Source organism: Xenopus tropicalis, chromosome 5, assembly GCF_000004195.4.
Source record: "Xenopus tropicalis strain Nigerian chromosome 5, UCB_Xtro_10.0, whole genome shotgun sequence".
In the NCBI taxonomy this organism is placed as follows: Eukaryota; Metazoa; Chordata; class Amphibia; order Anura; family Pipidae; genus Xenopus; species Xenopus tropicalis.
The window spans coordinates 44,574,247-44,595,157 of NC_030681.2; the positions used below are offsets into that span (position 1 = coordinate 44,574,247).

General features: G+C 38.6%; 1 protein-coding gene across 2 annotated transcripts in view; it reads left to right on the forward strand.

The window, feature by feature from the left end:
* The first annotated feature begins 12,101 nt into the window (after window positions 1-12,101).
* The window catches only part of plekhg1 (pleckstrin homology and RhoGEF domain containing G1), a 127,189-nt gene continuing 118,379 nt past the window's right edge, over window positions 12,102-20,911 (forward strand). Inside the window, exon 1 of one of the 2 annotated variants that reach the window (XM_018094254.2) lies at window positions 12,102-12,332. The gene's annotated coding sequence lies outside the window, so the exon portion shown is untranslated. The remainder of the gene's footprint in view (window positions 12,333-20,911) is intronic. The other variant, XM_018094253.2, reaches the window with a different exon arrangement.

Below are 20,911 nucleotides of genomic sequence, written 5' to 3' on the forward strand. Positions count from 1 at the left end.
GACTGAATCAAAAAGTGATTATAAAGTGCAAATGTTTTTGTCGGTATATTATCATTTAGTATGGCAGGTATACAAAACCTTAATTGCAGAAAAGTATATTTATTAGCACATAATATGCCTTCACCATGATGCATTAACTCTGCTAGCCCACCTGCTATGTGGTATATATAATGGCTCTTCCTGTAGCTTTTTTGCTCTTTTGGTTGAACAAAATGCTAACTGTGAAATATTCAACAACAAATCCACAGAAATTAAAAATATTTATAAGCGCTGTGAAATTTTGAGACCTAACATTGTCAGATATCTGGAAACATTCCCAAGCAGTTACTGCCCAAATTATATTCATATGCTTCTGTGACATTTTTGCTGACATGAAGCTGCAATAGATTTATTCTCCTTTGTAGTTAAAGTTAGGAGCTGCTTCTAAGCACTTTCCTTATGACCTATTCTGGGAGATTTTGCTGAAGAGCCATTTATAAAACTGAATTGTAAGTGCTATGCTTAAGCATACATCTGCCTGCCAGATAACCATTATAAAAATGTGTATATTATGTCATTCAATCCAGGACTTTTCTTAATCACTTTAATACACGTGCCAGCTATATTTGTACTAGAGAAATTTCAGCTATATTAAATTGTGAGAAGTGTATAAAGCATATAAGATATGAACAAAGCAATCAAGTACATTCTGGTTAGTTTGCATACAGATTCTCTAAAAGGGTAACTGTGCAGTAACCTGAAAACATAAGATAGAAACCATTGTAATTCTGAAACAAAATGGCCAAAAGTAAAAAATAAATACTCATTTAAGCATATAATAACTGTCAATAGATGCTCTTAGAAATTTTGAATGGGCTCGATGGTGTTTTTGGGAAAAAAAAGATGAATTGGGTTATTTACAAAGGCCAGTACAATGTGCAAAGTTCAATTTTGGACGCAAGGCAGAGTTATTTCAGCAACATACCGAGTAGTGTCTGTTGCAATGGCCACTAATGTGGATGCAATTGTGCTTGCATCTTGGTACAAAAAGGGGCAAGATGCCCTAGAATTTTCAGAGTAAGGTTGGCATCACTTGTGGAGCATGTGTTTGAAATGTTTGCATATGATTCACTGGGCTGGTCTGGTGCACCTATTTATGTAACTCACTGTTGACGTCAGTGGTAATGGGTGCAACTGCGCACCATTCATCAGAAGAGGTAGGTCAGATACTTTAGAAACCAAGTAGAAATGCAGAAGTGTTTGGACCCAAGTACCTTAATTAATTGTGTCAATAAGTACTTATCATTGTATCCATTATAAAAGCATCTGCACTTTCCAGTGTACAGGTATAGAACCCATTATCCATAATGCTCGGGACCTGCGGTTTTCCAGATAAGGGGTCTTTTGGATCTCCTAACTTAAGTCTGCCAAAAAAAATATTTAAACAGTAATTAAACCCAATAGGGTTTTTGGCTCCAATATGAATTAGTTGGGATCAAGTACAAGGTACTGTTTTATTATTACAGAGAAAAAGAAAACTTTTTAAAAATGTGAATTATTTCATTAAAACGGAGTGTATGGGAGATGGCCTTTCTGTAATTCGGATAATAATTCCGATAATTCTGGATAATGGGTTTCCGGATAAGGGATCCAATACCTGTATTTGTAAATAACAGCTTTACTTTATTTAGCCTTTACTAGTAGTAATTTGAATCTTGTCTACTAAATCATCATTTAAACATTAAATAAACCTAATTGGATTGTTTTTCTTCCAATAAGGATTAAATAAATACAAGGCAATTTTTTTTATTACAAAGAAAAAGGAAAGTCTATGGAACATGGCCTTCCCATTTGGAGATTTCTGGATAAAGGGTTTCAAGATCCCATACCTGTACTTCTGTTACTGGGAAACAGGTTTATTGTTTGAACCTCAGGCCAATTGATAAGGTAAACCAATAAAGATTTGGGGAGGTTTAGCCTACTAAATATTCATATACTGTATAAATATATGTTTGCCAATGGAAAGCCTTTTATTTCACTTTCCCCCAGTGATCATGTTTGTGAATTTTATAACTTAATTTAATGAATGTAACTGAGATATGGTTTTGTGTTCTTCAGTATGTATGTGCATTATAATTAGTGAAACAAAAGGGCAGTAATTATTAAATAGTACCTGACATTGGGGTGCAGAAAATATGAACCCAAGTCAAACACAGAGAAACAGGACTTGGGGAAATTACAGTACTTTGTTCAGGATTCTTATTGGTGATATCCTTGGGGGCTCCTTTTTTTTGTTTTTGTTTTTTTTATACCTAAATATGATTTTGTCATGAAAATAACCCTGTGAAAAGTGCAATAAATCTAAATGCAAAAATACGCCATCTAATACCTGTTGAAGGGCAGATGTCCCTTTTGGAAGATCTTTCTTTGCTTTGTGGTTCTAGAGGTTTTTGGGTCTTCTTGACACTGACTTTTGTACAACAATGTGAAAAAGTTGTGTTTTTTGTGCAACAAAATAAAAAAGCCCTTTTCTCATTTTTTCCACGTCTTTATTTCAATTCAGATCTTTTGATAAATGACTGACATTGGTAGAAATTAGTTTTTTTTGGTTTCAAAGAAATATAAATCTGAAAAAAATCAAGTTTTATTGCGACGTAATTTTGTTTGTGAACGATGCAGGGTTGTTGAGCTCAGATTTTTCTATGCAAATTACAGTTTGGATTGAGTTTAGTATTTACCAAATCTTTTGTAGAGTATTCAGTATTTAGCCTAATCCAGTGTATTTAGTTAGCCTCATAAATCTGTCAGGTTTCTTGCAATATAATAAGAATTAACTGCCCATAAATGCTACTTATCACCCAGGTAATTTATATTAATCATATATTGGTATGACAATAGGCAAATAACTTTAAAGGCTCAAGGGTCTTAAAAGTCTTCATATTTCTCTCTTTAAACAATAATTTGACTGTTTTTTTTAATGGTATGAATAGCAGGGAAAGGTAACTCTTGCTCTGTATCATTTCCCCCAACAGTGTATTATACAGTGTATTTATAACAAAGTGAGCACTCTATGGGCAAGGGATAAGTGCAAGGGAAGGGATAAGTGCATATTCAGGTAGACATCATCTATTTAAACTTTTGGGTTTATTAAATGCCTATTTCCCTCTATATTTGATAACCCTTTCATTAAGACTTCCTTAAGAGAGACATACAGTGCCTTGGGAAAAATATTAAAATAATTGCTAGCATTCAAGTTCAGCTTGTACTATTCTTAAAAATAAACTTACCAATTAAAAAATGAAGTATTAGTACCACACCAGCTACAAATTGTAAGCTCACAAGCACAAAAATGTTTGCACAGGTACCATATGCTCCTGCTGACTGGGCCCTCTGCAAGTAGAACTAGGGATGGGAGGACCGGCAGCATGTTGCAGGTTAGGGAGGATCCAAGCATTTATGGGTAAATCACCTAGAATAAACATTAAATGATAGTAAGTAAGTAAGTAAGGGGTCTGTTTCTGCAAAGGGCACCCATTGATTTTATGCACTTGAACATTGTTACCTACTGGACACAGTTAAAAAAGGAATCTCAGGGTTATTTACTATTTCAATTTGACTTCAAAGAATTTTGGCAACACATAGGGGCAGATTTACTAATCCACGAACGGACCGAAAGCGTCCAAACGCGTTTTTTCGTAATGATCGGTATTTTTGCGACTTTTTAGTCATTTTCATATGTCCCGCGTTTTTTGTCGTCGCCGTTACGACTTTATCGTATATTTTCCGCGACTTTTTCGTTGAAAAAATCGGATTGGTTATTCCGCCGTTTACAATTGCTCAATACGAAAAAATCGCGGCAGCGACGAAAAAGTCGCGCAAAATACGATAAAGTCGTGACGGCGATGAAAAAATTGCACAAAATACGGAAAAAAAGGCGCCGGCAACGAAAAAGGTGCAATCTGATTTTTTCCCATTCGGGATTCGGATTCGTGAATTAGTAAATGTGCCACAGAAAATATACGATAAAGTCGTAACTGTGACGAAAAAATCGCGAGACATATGAAAAAGTCGTGACAGCGACGAAAAAATCGCAAAAATACCAATCATTACGAAAAAACGCGTTTGGACGCTTTTGGTCCGTTCGTGGATTAGTAAATCTGCCCCTTAGTTTGCTACATCTCATTTATGCATAGTTGCTGGTACATTATGATGTCTAGCCACCTGTGCCAGTTTTTATATTTTATTGCAACTTATGGTGTGATGTAGAATAAAGTGCTGGGAAGGAAATAGCACAAGTAAAGGATACTTTTTCTATTTTTCATAACATATTAGTGTGCCCCAATCTCTATTTTTTCTAAACATTAAGGGTGATGGCACACAGGGTGCTTTGTAGCCCTGTATAAATCTCACCGGGTGGCCAAAAAACTACCCTGCCATTGGGAATTGCTGGAAGAGTCACAGGTAATAACATAGAAATCACATATCACACAAATTTGCAGAAAAAGGCCATGCTAGGCAATACATGCTATTACACGATTCATATGTTTTACCCACGTAAGTTCCCACAGTTTCCAAAGGATATATGTAATATCAAAGGCTTCACTGAATACAAGAGACTGGCTGTTGCTTTGTTTTGACAGATACACTGCAATTAAAACCAGGACTTCAAAGATATAATTTCTATATGAACAGTATAGAAATAATTGGTCAGGTATAATTAAGAAATGTAATTTTGTAAAGTTACTATTCCTTTCATTCTTTATATTTATTGAGATGGGTTGAGACTTGTTAAAAGTCATAACCATGACTATTTTGAGCCACTGTAACTATAGGGTCTCAGATACAATTCTACAAGAATTATCATACATAAGAAAAAGATGTTTTTAATTCATCATGGTAGCTGCTAGGTAGACCACAGGCACAACCTTAAATAGGAAACCTGAATGTGTGGCATTCACCCGGGCTATGTGACATCAAACTGCAATATCAGTAACCTGTTTTTAAAGGTAATGGATCATTATTACAGTCTTGGGTAAAAAAATATTCAATCAGTATGCCTACCCCAGTCTTTGATGTAATGAGGGAGTCAAACTGGGATATCACCACTCTCATTTTCTGCCTCTCTATTGCTTTACTGGTGCTATGTGTTACTTTTTACAGAAGCAAGCCATATCTTATCTTACAGTTATCTTATCAGGTTACTATGTGATCCAGACTGCATAGCAAAATAATCCAGAACTACTGAAGTATAGTACTTTTCATGCCACCTTCTACCTGCCCTGTTTTGGAAGGTAGGAGGCCCTACATTTGAATAGGCTAAATATAATATCACATAATTAAATCCCTGCAAATGATTTGCAGCTAAACAAAATTACACATAAATATTATGTAAGGTTGTGTAAGGTTTTTGGACATGGGGGTTCCTAAGATCTCAATTACCCCAGATGGTATACCTCAGGTCCAGCCAATTTGGTAACTCCTGGCAAATCCTAATATGACATATGTTACATGCAAGTCTTCTCTCAGGTGGACCCTTACTTTACCTTTGGAGGAAGGGTTAGCCATACTATATTTACCCACAGAACAGATCTTTCAAATAACTTGGGTGCCATTGGTTCTTAAACCAAGATGATAACTTGGACTTATGTTACGCAATTTTTCAATGGGTGCTCATTCACTTGCACTTATATGAAGACTGAATATCTACAGAGCGAGAGGTTCGGGGCATAAGCACCCGGACCTGTAGTCTTATTTGGTGAGCGTTTGGCTTGTTATAAGAAAACATTAAATTTAAGTTTAAGCTTAAGATTATAGTTCACCACTACACAAGCATATAAGTGAATAGGAACGACTGGGAGCCTCCAGACAAACAGAGTGAAGCGTATGCCATTGGTTCTTAAACCAAGATGATAACTTGGACTTATGTTACGCAGTTTTTCAATGGGTGCTGATTCAGATGCAATATTAAATCAGTATATGCTTCCAGTGCTTTCTTACATTAGTTGTTATTGACACAAATATAGGTGTAGTGTTTGCAAAACCCCAGAGATAATACTCACTGCCTTAGTGAAACGATCCCTAGTGTATTATCCAGAAATCTGGAGGCATTGACATCCTAGACCCTTCAATACACCACCTCCTCCAGAAATTAGGGACCAAAATTTCAAAGCATAATGTGGCTTCCCCTTTTTAAAATAGGGAACCCAGACACCCCATGGCCAAATACTGAACTACCATGGGAAATGCTCCCCCTCCCAACAGTAACTCTTACCACTGGAGGGGGTCCAGGGAGGGCTGCATCGCAATTGCGCATGCTGCATTAGAAGAGCCATATTTCCTGTTTAAAAGATTTGGCACTTAAAGTTACCAGGAGTGGATTTTTGCCGCCCCATGTAACTTCTGGAGCGCTGCTGCCCCAGGCCAGTTTCTCAACTTGCTTTATGGCAGAAGCGCCTCTGTTACCTGTGAATGCAAAGGTTATACTGATCTCAAATCCCTTCACTTGCACTAATTTTTGGTTGTGTATTTTAGAAGTAAGACTGCAGTTGTCAAGTTGGCACTCTGCAGCCTTGGTGTAATGGACTGAGTGGGACCTTGCCTCATCTTGTCTGTACAACTTCCCCCATATGTAATAAAAGACACTAACTTTGCCTGGTAGCAGTAATCCACAGCAACCATTATGATTTTTGCTTTTAAACCGGTGACCAGTAAATACTACCTGCTAATTGGTTGCTGTGGGTTATTACTCCTGGGAAAACTTAGAGCCTTTTACATATAAATATATATTTTAAATGCAATGGACTTTTATCATTGTAACTATATAATTATAATCACAGATTTTGATTTATTATAAGAAAAAATGTATATGGGTCATTTTTAAAACAGAGAATAGTTCAGCTTCTTGTAGAACATTATTTCTCTCACACACACCACATCATTATTCTTCATCTATTGATAGCCTTCATATTATGCCACTCTCTAGCCATTAGGCTCAACATGAAGCTATTTTTAGATGATCCATAGACTCTTGAATTGAAAATGATAAATACTTTAAACAATACCCAAGTCATACTTAATCCTTTAGTATAATATAAATTATCTTACATTTCAGGATAAGTAAAAACCCCTGAGGGGAGCTAAGGCTTAGCTCTTTAATGAATCTCGTCTATCCTGCAGTGCCTTTTCTTTTAGCTAGCCTTAGTATCCTTGAACAGTGTGGATTCTAAAACATGTCAGAAACAATTCTATAAAAATTTCCTATCCTACCCCTTTCTAAAGAATGTTCATCTTCATTATTGCTCAATACCACTCTCTCAGGGAAATTTGATACAATCTTGTCCCATTCCTAGTGATTTTAGGATTTTGTGTCCATTGACAAGCATAATAGCTTATTTAAGCATGGGGTATTTAAAATGTACACAAGAAACATGTATGGACTAAACTATCCATTCCATTTGTGATTCACCAGGGGCTTGTGTCTATGCTGCATTTTATTGCAAGTGCTCCCTAAATTGCATAATTAAGTGTGCATTCATGGCCAAATATTTCAATATTTCATGACGATTGCTGAGAAACCTTTCTATTATTTTTTTTTTTTAGCCATCACAGGCATCGTAAGTTGCTCATTCCTTCTCAGCAGAAGCACCACATATATGCGCTGTATCGGGGTTGTCAAAATGGAGACCCTCAGGCCAGATGTGGCCCCACAAAGAATTTTTATGGCCCCCAGGCTCCTCAGAGGATCCATGGACTTCACTATATGACATGATCATTTTAATTCAATTCGGCCCTCCAACATGCTGTATGACATATTATTGACCCACTACATGTAATAAGTTGGACATCACTTGTGCAACTTTCAGCTAACAGTTTTCTCCACCACAGAGTAACTAGCTAATATGCAGACCATTTTAATATAGAAACAAACACATGATTCAATTATTTTATTTTTCAGGTGGGCAAGTGAGAATAGGTAATATTGACACACATCTCACTGACACTTGCTTTTATATAGCTGAGTCTGTTTTTAACTATATGTCTTGATCAAGGGCATAGGTTCCACCCTATTTAAACATTCCCACTCATGTCCTGGCTGTTTTTACATGTTTACTAGGCTGGGCACCAACAAACACGACATGCAGGTTCCTTTGGTTTCCTTCATGGATACCTAAACTCAGTGTCAGACTGGCCTAACAGGAAAAATCTCAGTGGGCCCAGGTGTTAGTGGGCCATCCTTTTCCATTGAGCCTTTTATGTTTATATCTTGGTCATTCCTCTTTTCTGCATGAGAGCAAATGGGAGGCTATGGCCTGAAGATTAGATGTGTGAGGAAAAGACAATAAAATAAGGTGGCATCCCAGTCTGACACTGCCTAAGAGGAAATCTGAACACCCCATCCCTAAACTGGTTCCAAGCCCATATGCCAGATGATAAATCTACCTAGCCACCTAAATGTTTTCTTGCAACACTTCAACCATGTTCCTGCTTAGATCATTAGTTTCAAGTGCAACACTTCCCAGTGTGAGGTGGCACATTTTGTTGTATCGTTATCAATTACCTGGGAATCACAAACATAATTGCAATGATTTCAACTAATTGAAAATTCTCAGGTTACATACATACAAAGCAACCAATAACCTATACAAGAGGTGACCTGCCCATAAGAGCTTACAATAGGAGTGTGTCTTTAAAAGTTGCATGTCATACTGCTCAAATAGTAATTTCCACAAAAACCTTAGCACTAGCTACTAATTCTGCTTTTCCAGGCTGGTTAGGAGAGCCTGGATTTTAAATCTGGTGCTAGGTGCAGAGAACAGGCAGAAAACAGGTGCAAATGCTTTTAGAATGAGCAATAAGGGGCACGCTTTATAGTACTTGCATCTGAAGCCATGGTATATGGTAGAATTACCAGTTCCACCCAGTTCAGGTTTGGAATTTAACAAATACACGCATTTAACTGGGTTAGTAGTCATATTGTGATTACTTCTTGTGATTATTTAACTGGGTGGATTGTTGTTGCCTTTGCAGTTGTAGTTCTAATTGTATTTATAATATACATGACCAGCCATAGGGAAGCTTTACTAGTTCTCTCTCATTAGAAAGTACCTGTTGACATGCTCATGAAGAAGTGGAAGGCTCCTGAGAAGTTATGTGACATGCAATCATACTGTGTCTCTGAACACATAAAGCTTATATACATATTATATACATATATTTATTATAACATTATCTGTTATTTCATGTTGCCACAATTCATTTATTTGGACACAGAATGGAACAAAACTTCATCTTGGATTTGCCCGCACAGGTAGAAGGCCAATAAATAATTTTCTGCATACAACTTCAGTCCTCCAAGTCACAATGGCCCATTATTCTATTCGATTAGATTTCAGCATTGAATAAGGTACAGCCAAATTCAACAAAACATGTAACTAGGGTTACTAGGTACTTTCATATATATTCCCCAAAATCACACACTTTCAATCTGACCAATCAAATTGCACAGTATATCATATCAAATTGCATAGTATTGCTGAACTTCATTGCACTGTGCTGGAGCTTTAGTTTGCCGCCTCTTTACCCCAAAATCATATACCTCTTATCTGATCAGATCACGCCATTCTACTGTATATCATAACTACTGATAAATACTGGTGAATTATGGCAAAAAAATAAATCATATGCCAGATCCACCACTAGGGTTGCCACCTTTTGGTGGTGGTGGGAATGACACCTGGAACAGTGTGGTGCAGTTTAGTAGGAGCGTCTGGCACTGTTCCCTCTAAGCTGTGGTTTTGGGCACGTGCACACAAATTTTGAGACCAGTGCACACAATAAATTATGGAATTTGTTAATTTTGTTTTTAAATTTGCACACAAAATAATTTTTTGAGCACACAGCCAAAAATAAATTAGAGGGAACATTATGAAGCACCAATATGTGACTGGCTGATTGCTGCATCACTCTCTTCAGAATCCTGTCTGGACTTCCTAATTTGAAAATCCAGACAGGCAGTTTTCACTTGAACAGCCCTTTTAAAAACCTGGCTGTTTGGGTAAAAATCGAACTGGTGGCAACCCTATCTACCATCTAAAACAGAACTACAAATGTTACTAAAAATATTCAGTTATATTACAGTTAGGACTCTCTCTCTCCATATATATATATATATATATTTATGTATGTATGTGTATATAAGCATTAATATCGAGTGTATAGTAACAGAATATGAGGAGGGGGCTGGCGCACACAGCAACCTGCCCCCATACCCAGCCACTTACTCCGCTGGCTTCCCCCCTCCCCACCAGTTTACGCAGCAGCAGCCCGTTCGCTTTTAGGTAGGAGAAAAGCTGGGGATCAGGAAAGGTGAGTAGTCAGGCAGCTGGGTACCACCGGGTCCAGCAGGAGATGCACCCTAGGCAACTTGCCAATAATACCCACCCCCCCCACACACATGTACAGTGGCATGCACATTTGAGAGTGACAAGCAGAGAAGGGTGGGAGCGGTGTAATTGGTGAAGGTGCATCCTGCTCTTTTCCAGGACCCTGAGCTAGGGGAATGCAGGCCTTTGTGCCCTAGGCATGTGCCTTTTGTGCCTACCCCTAGTTCCAGCCCTGCAGCTGGGTACTATTGATTCTACAATGATAGAGGTAGCAGACCCTGTAATCTGGGCCCCTATATATTAAGCCCTCCTGTGACCATGGCATACCTCCCAACATTTGAAAAATGAAAAGAGGGACAAAAAGATTTGGTGCGCGCAGCGCGACAATTTTTTGACCACGCCCACTTTTGTGGCCATGCCCCGATTACCACACCCCATTTTTTAAAAAAATACTCCTTTTATATAGATGAAATGGCGGGATCAGACGCAAATGTGCTATACCCTCATACTGTACTACCTAAGGAAAACAATATAGCAACTCCTACATATAAAATACAAATATAGAGAGAAGGCAGTCAGTTATAAGTGAGTTATAACTATGTACCAGTTTTGCCCCCCCATACACAGGTGCCCCCCAACACATTAGCCCCCCCATACACAGGTGCCCCCCATACAGAGTAGCCCCCCCATACACAGGTGCCCCCCCATACACAGGTGCCCCCCATACAGAGTAGCCCCCCATACACAGGTGCCCCCCCATACAGAGTAGCCCCCCCCATACACAGGTGCCCCCCATACAGAGTAGCCCCCCCCATACACAGGTGCCCCCCATACAGAGTAGCCCCCCCATACACAGGTGCCCCCCACACAGTGCCCCCCATACACATTAGCACCCCCCCACACAGTGCCTCCATACATTCTGCTGCTGAAGCTTCTTCTTCAGCGTCTCCTCTATATGCGGCTCCTTGTTCGGCGGAGCCAGGCCCTTTTATAAGGTTGCGCCCGTGCGTGCGTGTGACGTCAATACGCACAGGCGCAACCTTATAAAAGGGCCTGGCTCCGCCGAACAAGGAGCTGCATATAGAGGAGACGCTGAAGAAGAGGAACCGAACGCCTGATTACAGCCAGCGCATCCCGCTGTCAGGGATAGTTCCATGAATGTCCCGCATTACGGAAATGCTGGACATTCATGGAACTATCTGGGACAGCGGGACGCGCTACCAAAACCGGGACTGTCTTTCTCTATAGTTACACTGTAGTACAGTTATAGACAGTCTTCTCCTTTTAAACTATTAGCATTGTTGAGCAGGCCTTCTCGCCTTCAGTATTGATCACTATTGTCTGTTTGATGTATACAACCCTCTATTGCACAGCACTGCAGAATATGTTGGTACTTAAATACATGTTATTAATAACAATAATTTAGCAGGCATCTTAAACATAATATTGGCTGCAGATGAGTCAACAAAAGTCTGTTGCAGACAATGTGGACGGGGTTAAAGTAAAAGCAGTTCAAAAAGGCTGGAAATACTTCAAAACGGTGGTTGACTTTTCAAGGTCTGGAGAAATAATTTGACTGCTTGAAATTGGCATTAGTCCAGAGTCATATCCTACAGACTCAACCCTTAGCTGGGGAGTGGAGGGGAAGGAAAAGGAGGGGTAGGTCTCACGGTGGATCAGCTGCAGCAGAAGGAGAGGGTAGGGCTAGAGGAGGGACACAAGGCAGTGACTGCACGTTAGACTGTATTTGCACTCTTTGCAGTGTTGAAAAGCATTGACTGGATGTAGACTAGTAATAGGAGACCCCGGACTGATTTGGAACAGACTTCCGAAAATAAGCTCTTTTCATTCTTGCTGGACTGAATTCTATAAGCAAGGGAAACCTGCCTTACTCTGCAGCATTGTGTCTTTTCCCGTATGGGGTTGCGCTCAAAGAGTGGATCATATGGAGGAAGCGTTGAACTGGAAAAGGTAAATCCCATTTTGGCTACTTTTAATAACGCAGTTATGTAAGGGGATATCTAATTGAAATTCCAGTCTCAGAGCAGGTTCATAGAGCAATTCAGCTCCAGGCAAGAGTACATGCAATAAGAGAAAACTCTGAGCTCAGGCTTCACAAGAGTGCAGTAATATTTTTAATGATGTTGAATATAAAAATGACTTAAATGTTTTCATTGTAACAAATGGAAGATAGGATCCTGTTCTTATGGGCTTCCAATCTAAAGAAAAGGAAGAATGAGTGCAAAGAATCAATTAATAGATTCCATCAATGGGGCAGAGTATTGAGACAGTAGGGATGCCCTTTCTCATCCCTAACAAAAAAAATCATTTAAACCATCATTCACTTGCTAGCATTGTTATTCCTTTGAGTTTGGTCTAAAGTGGGTGATCCGTTCACTTCTGTGAGCTGACAGGTCTTGTCTTGCTTCACTGCAGTATAGTGCGCACACTACAAAGTCATTTAGCCAATCTGCACATTCAGCATGAATGGAGTGTCCTATGTAAAATGGCAAATCTGGTGCCCTATTGGTGTTAGCTGCATTTTTCTCTTGAGAATATTCTTGTTGTTAATATTCTTTGTTACATACTTCTATGCCATTCACTGCCAGCTGACTTCTTTACAAAGCAGACAAAACAACACAGGAGTTAATAGTAATCTGTATCTGTTACTGGTTCATTATGTTTGCACAGTTTCACATTATATTTTCCAGCCAATTATCTTTATTAGGAGTATATATAATATTTATTTATTTCCTGAACAAGCCCTTAAGCAAGCGTGTGTGTTTTATTCCTGTATCGATAGAAATCTGTAATTGGTCCAGTTTCGGTGTGTTATCTTGTTGGCAGGGAACAACCCAGACTTATGCTGTAATCCAAATCTCCTCTGAAAGATTAGGTGAGATGGTTAATGAATGTTATTGCACCAGCTCTATGTAAAGATTATGAATTGATATGTATTCCCTTGAATGTGCTTGTGTGTGAAAGACAAATCTGTATTGTAAAATAATGAGATAGTAAGAACATGCTCAATGAACATGTTTGGTGTCGATGTTTTTTTTGACAAGCCCAGTAAGTAATAGCGGTAATAACTTCAACACAAAACAACTGCTTCCTTTCAATATGTAAATCCTGGAAAGCTTCAGTTAGTGATGGAACTTGACTTTACTATATATGCTTAGTATATCCCAGTCTTCATATATTTGGTGGAAAGAAGGAACCAAATCCAATGCAAGCTTGCTAATGAATTAAACCTTTTTTTGTAAGAATAGGGGCTCTGCACAAATCCCTTCCCCAAATGGACCAACCAGACTCCCCTGAACAGCCTTGCTCCCCTGTACCTGACCAGATAAGTTAAAGCTGTCGGGTTGGTGGCCTCCATGTCTGGGAGTCAAAGAGTCAGGTACAGGAACCAATGTGGCCAGACATGGTGGCTGCTAACCTTACAATGCAGCTCATCCTTTTCTGCTTAGTTACAGAAGAGCAGCACTGTTTGGGGGTGTATGGTTTGTGTGGTTGGGAAGGGGAGGCCTGGGCAGGGGCTCTTTGTTTATAAGATGTTTTCATTCTATCATCTATCTATCTATCTATCTATCTAAGATGTCAGTATGTTTACAGAAAATTAAGTAATAATATGCACTTTAGTATTCATTGTAGTATTCATTGTAGTATTCATTGTAGTTGGTACAATTTCCAGTGAACTGCAACTGCATCTGTATAGATAAACAGGCATCTCAGGTTGGTAATGTTCATATATATTATCGCTGCTTATATGTTGTATAGTATCACTTATATCATGGCTCGTTAAATATATCAAGTGCTCCATTACTGTTGCAAGCTCACACTGGAATGTGACACCAGAATTACAGTTCTTAATATCTGCTGGTATTTTAGTTATGTTCTCTAACATTTTGTAAAAAAACACATTTTGAAGTATTATTTACTTATAGTGTGTTTGTTTACCTGATGTGGTGTATGCACAAACCCCAGGCATTCAATTCTGATGTCATTGTTTTCAGTTTAGTTCTCGATTATTCATTTTCATCTATGTACCTGCCCTACAAAGAGGGATTAGAAGTATTTCTAAATAAATATACTGTGTTTGTGATGACTTGATGAATTTTCTGACATACATCTTAATACTGTATATACAAATGCATAGCTTTATTCCTCCAATGTAGTTGTTGTTCTTTTGGGCTAAAGAGCCTCTATGAATATGAGTGTGACATAATTTACAGTGCAAAATGGGAAATCACTGTGGAAGCCAGGGTCGGACTGGGCCGCCGGGAAACCGGTAAAAATCCCGGTGGGCCCTGGCGGCCCAGACCCGACCCATGCGTCACTCCCCCGCCCTGCGAGGGGGGTTAGGGGGGCCCATGCGGGGGGGGTTAGGGGACGCGCCTGGCTGGGGGCACCTGCAGGGCCCCTGGGACAAGAGTCCCGGTGGGCCCTTCGCCCCCCCAGTCCGAACCTGGTGGAAGCACATGACCACCTTGCTCCCGGGTGCCTAATGACAACTGACCATCAGCCCGGTTGACCAGTTAGATTGCTCAAGTCTGATGCCATTCCTTCAAAGCAAAAGTGTTCAAAACACTTGTTTTGCCACCTACACCCACTAAATTTAGCAAAGTAGAGATATAAAGCTATGCCTTAAAATTAATAAAATGTCATGCATGCAGTAAGTAATTCTTAATTTCTGTTGAGAACATACAGTAAAAGGACCAGTAGTACTGCAGCATGCTTCCTACATTCAGGATTTTCTTGTGCTGAGTATGACCGTGTCCAAGCGAACTGCATCTTGTCCAAGCAAACTGTTTGATTCTATCCTCCATTATTATGTTTTCCTGCTTGTTGCTATCGAGTAGTGGCAGAATACAGTTTTCAAGAAAGGAACGGGCATAGTCCATTTTAAGGTCCAAATTTAAATGGATACTAAATGTCTATTGCTTTTTTGTTCTTAGAACAGGAAATGCCAGTGCTAGATATTATTTTCATGGTGTACATGCTATAAAGAAAGGAATTAGTTCCAGCTCATATCTAGCCTCATCGTTGCCATGTCTGATCATTTTCTTCTGCAATGCCCCTAATAACATGAGATCATGACATGGTGGTTTCTTGTATCCAAGGTGGAGGCATTCAAGTTTCTAAGGGATCTATTTATCTATTTATTATGCTGAGTAAAATGAAATTCACTGAAAAAAATGCCCTGAACATTTTATGGGCAGAGCTGTATGTTACTGAAATGGGGTTTTGACTGCACCATGGCACATGATGGTCCAGTTAATCACCATGCCTCTTTACATGGTGTCATTTCTGTACATGAATCACATCAGTTTGACTTCACCTGATACTAGTTATGTAAAGTCTTACCTTTGCTCCCTGTGCAAGCACATAATGTTAAGCTAGTGGTACCAAAATGGGAAAAGCTTATCTTGACTAGTTCATATTTCAGTTTACAGTCCTTTCAGATCATACTTGCACTGACTTAGGAACCAGACTGTAGAAAAAGACCTTTTATTATTAATATAGCTTGCTGTGTACATAGAATATTAAATGCATTTGAGTGCATACCTTGGCAGATTTCTTGCACATAAGCTGCATATTAGAAGCACTATTCATAATAATAAAAAATCCCTATTGCAACTGTTATATAAGGCCAAGCTTTGCCCATCCAAGCAATATGGCTGCTATCTCTAATATATACAGACCATGAGTATTCTATGAGCACGCTTACCTATTCCTTCATTTTTACAGGTTACAAAAGAAAAAATATAAACCAAACATACAAATAAGGTATATTTTCTCTTAAAGAACAAGCGTTTTAATGATATTCACATGTGAGAGTCACTTAGTTCTAATAAATAGCCTTATAGATCTCTTATGTACTTTTCATTGCATGAATGAGTGATTTTCCAAAGCATTACCTAATCCCTCTACAAAACTTTATTGTATGATTTACTAAAAATAAATATAGAACAATTACCCTGCCAGAACAGACACTGATTGTAAATATGACATGATCAGCCATCAGTTAACAGACTAGTGCGGTTTTATATTGCTCCATTACACATAATGGAAGGTATGTAAAATACAATAAAATATCAATATCAGCACAGTAAAAAAGAGGCTCCATTTTGTATCAGTTTAATGTAGTGTAATTATAGAATGCCTTTTTTAACCTTTGCATATAATTAATAATGTATTAACTTTACTTCTTAGTCCTATGACATTATTGTATAGAACTGAAGTTCTTGTATATAAAACCAGTTGGATCAAATAACCTCTCGTGCAACCAACATTGATCTCCACAACCATAAATGTATTAGCAGGATTGGGGTCATCTGCTGACTCTGAACTGCAGGGACCCACATTTCCACATAGCAATCAAAACAACTGACTTGCATGATTTGATTATTAAAATGGTATATAAGTCCTGTATAATAAAACACACCCTGTGTCTATCCAACATGTTAATGAGCCACTCCCACATTACAGCTCTAACTAACTTATCTAATTTCTTTGCCTACTGGTGCCAAAGATGGTTGGGTTGTTTATTGTATGTGGTCAGTCTTACTGTGGACTGCTTTTAAAAAGGGACGTATGTCAGCTCAGTTGCTAATCATTCTTTCTTACCAATGCCAGTATTTCACTTCATTTTGGCAGAAAAAGAAGGAGAGAGCACTGGGCAAAAAGCTGAACAGTCATTCCTACTGTATGTATAAAAGTTAAAAGTAATGATGACAGCTACTGAATAACTCGACATATGAGATAAGTAAAGGAAGCTAGACAATCTTATGACCCTCCAAATCTGGGGGGCTGGTCCTTTAGTAGGGCCCAGCGTGAACTCAATGTAGGGGTAAGAGTTGGGATAAATGATAGTGTGCTTCTCTGGTATTCTTAGAATATTAGAAGGGATGTTATAGTTATGATGTTAACATTGTTTTATGTCTCTCAAACATTATAAATTAAGGACTTTAGATCCCAAACATCTAAAAAACTTATACTCTAAAGCAGGGATCCCCAACCTTTCTTACTCATGAGCCACAGTCAAATGTAAAAAGACTTGGAGAGCAACACAAGCATCATAAAAGTTCATGGAGGTGCCAAATAAGGGCTGTGATTGGCTATTAGGCAGACTCTATGCACACTATCAGCTTACAGGGGGCTTTATTTGGTAGGAAATCTTGTTTTTATTCAACCAAAACTTGCCCCCAAATCAGGAATTAAAAAATAACTACCTGGTTTGGGGGCACTGAGAGCAACATCCAAGGGGTTGGGGAGCAACATGTTGCTCACGAGCCACTGGTTGGGGATCCCTGCTCTAAAGATACCTTGCAGTCAAATGGCAACTTTGAAATGCATTTTTTTGCTATCACTGTTTTTATCTGTCTTTCTCTGATCTTCGCCCATCAATAACTAGTGATGAGCTAATTAAGATGGCAGGGGCAGGCACCTTCGGTTCAGGGACTGCATCAACGAGCCAATGTGGTCCCTTATCTTATGCAAAAATCAAACCTGTCCGAGCGAGATCTGGATGATTTCAGGCCAGATGTTGATCGGGGAGGCCCCTCGTTGGTGCCCATACACCGGCAGATAAGCTGCCGAATTGACAGCTAAAATCGGCTCGTGAATGGTCACCTTAATACTTCTAGATCTTTCAGCAGCTTTTGACATCATTGATCTCCTTCTCCTCCTCCAGTTCCTCCATTTGCTTGGTGTTTATGACACTGCCCTGTACTGGTTTTCCTGTTATCTGTCCGATTGTTCTTTCAGGGTCTCCTACAATATAATTATCTTCTCCCTCACCTTACTCTCTTGGGGTTACCCAGGAGGTAGGTTTCTTTTTATTCTCTCTCTATACTTCCTCCCTTTGCCAGATGATAAATTCATATTTTCCACTATGTTGATAAAACATATACATTTTTCAATTCAGGTCTCTTCTTATTTATCAGTCACTTCTACTTGGATGTCCCAGCAGTACCTTAAATGAAACTTCAAAACAAATGGTGCCATTAAAATTCTGATCCACTCTTTCATCGTGTTATGTACTGACAACTGTTTGGCCTTCCCTTCCCACTCATAGAGCTTCTAGGGTCATACATCCCATCTTTGCAGGGGTGTGAAGACCTCAACACCTCACTCATTACCTCTTCATATATTTAAGACTTTGATATCTCTACCTTTTTAATAAACTTTTTAAATTAATTTCTTTAAAAATATTTGCCCTCAATTTGCCTAGTATTCCACGAGTGCAATGCTCAATGCCACATCTCTCTGATCCTGAGTTTAGGTCAGGGTCCTATGTGAATGATGTAAAGCTCTTTAAACATGTTGGCTATATAAATAAACAATAATAATGGCCCAAAAACGATATTTCTTTAGGCTATTAAAGTAACTATCATTGATTAAAATTCTTTCCTTGTAGATAGGTGTGTTTCCCAATATTTATATGACTCTTATGGGTGAATTTAAGGGGTTGTATTAAAAGGCTGACTATGGGTGTTTTGGCATATATTACTTTAATGAAGGCAGTTGCTGAATTGACTTATCAATCTGCTGCTGTTTATGTAGTTATAACTAAAGGCTGTAGAGATTTGTAAGATAAAATGTGCCCCTGCATATTTGTTTATAGAAAATATCGATTTCTTTATACTATGTGCAGTACTTTACACTAGAAGTGTATAAATTGAAGCTACCAAATCACCCATATAAAGAAAATCAACAGATAAATGCCCCAATGTTTAGAATATCTATATCCCTCAAGGGAAGGTAACTTTAGCCTAGAGTTCACTGCAACTGTGGTCCTCCTCAGCAAACTGAAACTGACATCTGATACCGCTCAGAAGGCATGCTAGAAAAATTCCTTGCAATCTCTACGTTCTGCACCCTCATTTGCTTAAATTGCCTCATCCAGACTCTTAAACTGGAGCTCTCGTTTATGTTGCTTCTACTACATACCAACAGTGATGGATGGTGAATGCATATGACTGGGAAAGAGGCCTACATAACAAGACCAGTAATACACCATTGGGCAGGTGTCTGCAAAAATAGTTTTTCTCCAACTGTTGCTGAACTTACATTCTCCAAGAGTAGACAAGGGAGCGCTCTACAGTCAACTTGTTTACAGGGGCCACAGGAAGGTTACTCTCCCCTAGTTTCTTAAATGCAGCCTCTGGTCCTTCTGTCTTATCTGTTTATCTGTTACCTAATCATCAGCTGAGTTATTGGTTATGATTTATATTTAAGGTAGATAAAAATTTAAAATTATTTTATAGGAATACCTATAGCCTATAAAAATACTAATGAAAAGATTAAAAGTAGCATGTTATGCCTTAAAAATATCAAATTTCTTCACCCTAGGGAAGTGTGACTGTAAAATGAATGCAGTCTTCATTGAAATAATGATTTAATTTGACAGGCCTGCTCTACAGATATTGCTGGATATAAGTGCAATATGGCTTCACACATGAATGGGCAAACTTTACCGATCCAACAGATTACATCAGGGGTCAAAGGCAGGAAGTGGAGGCTGCCAATAACTAGTTTGCCAAACTAATCATCAGTCAACACCTAAGATTGGTTGATATGCATATGCACCAAATCAGTGATGCTGCAGTGTGTATGCACAACATTAATATCTACAATAAACTTTAAGACTAGCTACTTCTTTTAAGCCTTTATTTACAATACAATATTTACAGCTGCACAGCTGTAGTTTCTGGATCTGCAGATTAAGCTTTTAAAATGAAGAAAAAAATGAGTACAATTACAACAATATACAACATTATGACTATGTACATTATTCAATAGTATAAAAGTCCTGTTCTGTTCATTTAAACAAAAAACGGTTGCAGAAACATGTAGGAGTTTTATTCACAGGAATACAAAGTGCTAATCCTATTCAATCATCTCACATATTACATCAATTTTTTTTACTGTACGAGGCGTGGGGGTAAGATATTAGGCTATTTTGGTTAGGGACACAATTAGCTGGAAATATCCTACACAACATGTGAGGCTGTCCAGCTCCCATTCTGAATGAATGCTACCATCTGTCGGACTATTTCCGGATCCAAGGAACTTAACTTCCTAGCTATTGCCTGTATACTCTGAAATGTGGGTATGCATATCAGAGGTCTTGGCTACAATTATTTACTGCTTGTGTAGCAATTTGAATTTGGTGACTGACTCCCAGCCTGGCTCTTACTAATCAGCAGCAAATGTCGATAAAGGGATCCATGGCAAAGGATGATTACTAAAGGCTCTTCTTCATTTCTGTTTGCTTGAGAGAAAGCAAGTTATGAATTATGGAGATTGTTCTTGATTGCAATGGTGCTTTGAGAGCAAAATGCCTCTCGAAGACTGAGTGGGATGTTTGCTCAGACAATCTTGTTGGGTGAAGTGTAATTGCTTGGTTTTGGGCAGGTTTTCAGGTTGTTAGTCACGCTTGGGATATCAATAACAAGCAACTTGTTAAACAGAAAGTCTGCTTTTAACATAAAAATTGAAACAATGCAATTTTTGAAGTACATGAAGACATGAAAGGATTCCAA